Here is a 4,327-nt window from a genome sequence, read left to right as displayed (position 1 = left end):
TTCCCGCCGTCGAGAGCCGTTTGCCGCCTCGCGCCACAAATGCAGCTCGCGCACACTCGCCGTCACTGGATGAGTGAGTGCGAGTTAGCGAAGTCTGACTCGCGAACGAATCGCTCCTTTGAACCGATTCCTTTCAATGAATCGTTCGTACCGATTCCTGAGTGAAACTGAATCGAACTTATTTTACAGCGTCTAATCAACGTGTTACAGGCGAAAGAGTTCAATTCGAATCGTCTTTTGCAATTTAGCATCATTAAAAAATAGCCATAAAACTGATGTAGAAACAATCTTTTTGTGTTTGCTTACGCTCTCTCTGTAGACTGTAAATGGCTGTACTCCCTCTTTGTGTTTTTTGTTTGTGCATCCATTAATGACCAGAAGCAGCCAAATTAGATTCCCTTGCTGTTCCGAATGTCATTGTATGGAGGAGATGAGAATGAAGATGACCTGAGAATCAGTGAACGGTTGAATCGGACAGTTCAAAAGGAATCGGTTCAGTACACTGAATCGAACTTTCCCGTCACTAATGTGAATGACAGGAATCCCTGCCTGAAGTAGGCTACACCAGTCTTCTTAGAGCTAAGCGTACAAAAAATAACTTAGATTAAAGTGGCAGTCAATACCAAAATACTTTTCGAATCTAAAATCATATTTCTGTCAATGCTTGTTTATGTAGGCTTAATACAAATTATTTGTCCAGCAGTACTTTACAGCAGTATCCTTTTGCTGTTCAGACCATGGCACGAGACCAAAAAAAGCTTGAAAAACGTCACTGTGGTTATGAGATGACTCGAAGGTTTGTGAGGAAGATCGTTCATCTCTGGCAGTTTGAAGTGATGGAAAAAATCTAGGCTATTTTATTTAGGTTCGAGATGACATTTTGCACAGTATTTGTCTTGGACCCCCCCACAGAAGAACCCCAGGAACGGGACCCTCTCTTGTGAGGACCCTATAAGTGCTTTAAAGTTACTAATGAATAAAAAACAGGAGATGCCAGTTGGAATAACAGTAATATATATTCACTGAGCACTTTAATAGGCACACTATACTAACACTGGGTAGGGCCTCCCTTTGTGCTTAGAACAGCCTGAATTCTTTGTGGCATGGATTCCACAAGATGTTGGAAACATTCCTTTGAGATTCTGATCCATGTTCACATGAGCACATCTTATAATTCCTGCAGATTTTTCAGGCGCACTTTCATACTGCAAATCTCCTGTTCTACCACACACCAAAAGATTGGATTCAGATCTGGTGACTGGGAAGGCCAAAGAACAGCACTGAACTCACTGTCATATTCATGAAACCAGTTTGCTTTGTGATATGGTGCGTTGTCACGCTGGAAGTTGCCATTAGAAGATGGGTAAACTGTGGCTAAGAAGGGATGCACATGGTCAACCACAGCATTCAAATAGTCTGTGACATTCAGGTATTGATTGATTGGTATTAAAAGGTTCAGAATGTGCCAAGAAAACATTCCTCACACCATTACACCACCTCCACCAGCCTGGACTGTTGATACAAAGCAGGTTGGGTCCATGGATTCATGCTGTTGATGCCAAATTCTGAACCCACCATCAGATCAGGCTGCATTTTTCCAGTCTTCAACTGCCCAGTTTTGAAAGTGAAATGTGTCCACTGCAGCCTCAGCTTTCTGTTCTTGGCTGACATCCGCCTCAAGGTTTGACGTGTTCTGCATTCTGATATGCTTTTTGCACACATTGCAACGGCATGGATCTGTTGTGAAAGAGATGCTAAACTGGCCTGCCTGCAGTCCAGACCTGTCACCCACTGAAAACATTTGGCACATAATGAAACAAAAAATACAACGAAGGAAAGCCTGAACTGTTGAGCAGCTGAAATCCTATGTTGGGGAAAAATGGGAAAAATGGGAAAACATTTCACTTTTAAAACTACAGCAGCATCCCCTCAGTTCCCAAACGCTTACAGAGTGTTGTTAAAAGAAGAGGTGATGAAACACAGTGGTAAACAGGCCCCCGTCCCAACTTTTTTGGAACGTGTTGCCAGCATCAAGTTCAAAATGGGCACATATTTTCAAAAAAACAATAAAATTTCTCAGTTTCAACATTTGATTTGTTGTCTTTGTACTACTTTCAATGAATTTTGGGTTTAAATGATTTGCACATCGTGTTCTGTTTTTATTTACATTTTGCACAGTGTCCCAACTTTTTTGGAAAAGTGGTTGTATATGCAATGTTGATTATGGTAAAATAGAGGAAAAAACTGAAAAAAAAATCTTTGTGGACTTTTTTTCCTTTATTTAAACACATGAATTTATTACAAAAATCTTTTAGGCCAAAACTGTGTCAAAATCATTGTAAACCAATGTCACCAGCATCAGATGATATGTCCACACTCATTTCATGTAATAGCATTTTGTGAGGGAGCTTTTAGAGGCATTAAACACTTCAGACGTTCTTATTACCACCAGTGTAAACAATTCTGAGCTAGTAAGTTTCTCTAGAGCAAAGCATTTTACATCAAATCACTCTGAATGACTTTGTTTACATCTAAAAGATAGAATCACGCAGTAATTCTGAAAAATCACTGGAATTCACCTTTAATAGGTGCATTTGGTTATTTATCCTATTTACTACAGTACTGGTATGTTTAAGGGCTTAGCAGTGCTATACCGTTGATGATTTAATGTTTTAAAGCCAGCCATTAGCACGTCTCAAAAGAAATTCTTACAGACAAAGAGGTCTTCAGATTCTGAAAGACATGTCAAGATATTAATCAAAATCTTCTCTGGATTTTGTTTCTGATGTGTTTTATATACAGCACAGTGCAGACCTCTGGTGGCACTCATAGGAACATGCATATCCCTTCTCTGGTTCAGGTTCAGTCAGGAGCAGCTTTAAGTGAGAACTCTCAAAACACCTAAGGCTGCACAAAATTAACAAAATGTTCAATTTCAAGTATCCTGATATGGATGAATGGCCTGATTTATAAAAACACCTACAGAACACTCCATCAGCACCATCTGAAAATGATTATGCAGGTTACAATACAATATTGTTGTTTGATCTGTATACTAATTAACATATTAAGGCTGCAGCCATATGAATACTGCATAGGGCAATGAACACAGCATACATCAGTAGTGAGCTCTGTGATTCCATATGCCTTTCTGGTTGTTACTTATCAACACAGAAGATGAAACAGGCATGTTTCTAGTACAATCATGTTCCAATTGCACATTAAGTAGAAGTACCAAAAAGTTGGAAAGTAGGATAAATGTAAATAAAAACAGAGCAGTGAGTTGCAAATTATTTTTGACCTGTATTCCTATATTTCATTGAAAACAATAGAATAACGATATTTAATGTTTCAACTAATTATTCTAATTTTCTATATATTAGAATATTGGTTTAGGGGTATGTTTACCACTGTGATACTTCTGATTGTTTAGGAACCAAGGACACCAATTGTTGTCATGAAAGTAGAATTTTTCTCATTCCTGCTTGATATAACGTCTCAGCTGCTCAACAGTCTGGGGTCTCTGTTGTTGTATATTGTGCTTCATAGACAAATGCACCACACCTTTTCAATGGGAGACAGGTTTGAACAGCAGGTATGCCAGTCTATCACCTGCACTCTCTTAGGATGAAGCGTTGCTGTTGTAACATATGCAGAATGTGGCTTGGTGTCGTCTTGCTGAAACATGCAGAGACATCCATGAAAAAGACGTCGTCTAGATGGCAACGTGTGTATGTACCCCTCAGCTTCAATAGTGCCTTTACAGATGTGAATATGCCCAACCAGACTTTTGATATCTGTGTTTTTAAAATTATTTTATTACTCTTATTTTTAAAATATGTAGGTATGGTCATTTTATATTATGAGTCAAATGTATTCTTCTACTTATGTCATAGATCCTATCTCAAAAACTCACACATCCCTTTGCCTATAGTGTTGGTTTCCTCCAAAACATGTTGCTATGTGTTGCTTAGTACTTAGTGGTTAGTAGAGCATCAATCCCTTTTTAAAACGTGAGAAAATGGCATGCAATTAGTAATAAAGTGCATTTGTGAAATATAGGCATAGTTTGCTTTGTGCTAGTACCAGCTAAAGCTAGTAACCATCCCTCAATCCGGTCTGGCTTGGTAGCCAGTCGTGACAGCATAGCATGTTATTTAATGTTGGTATGTGAATCTTATGGCAGTGAACAGGCTCATCTGCACTCACAAAAATTGATTTAGTGTTGTTTTAAAAATACTCCCACCGAAGTCTATATACATCAAATTGCAGGAAACTCTGTCATTATTTCTCTTTTTAGTCCAGGAAAAGACCCCCATGCCTCCCG

The sequence above is a fragment of the Colossoma macropomum genome, unplaced genomic scaffold (assembly GCF_904425465.1).
Source record: "Colossoma macropomum unplaced genomic scaffold, Colossoma_macropomum, whole genome shotgun sequence".
NCBI classification, from domain to species: domain Eukaryota; kingdom Metazoa; phylum Chordata; class Actinopteri; order Characiformes; family Serrasalmidae; genus Colossoma; species Colossoma macropomum.
This window is presented reverse-complemented; position numbering follows the sequence as displayed.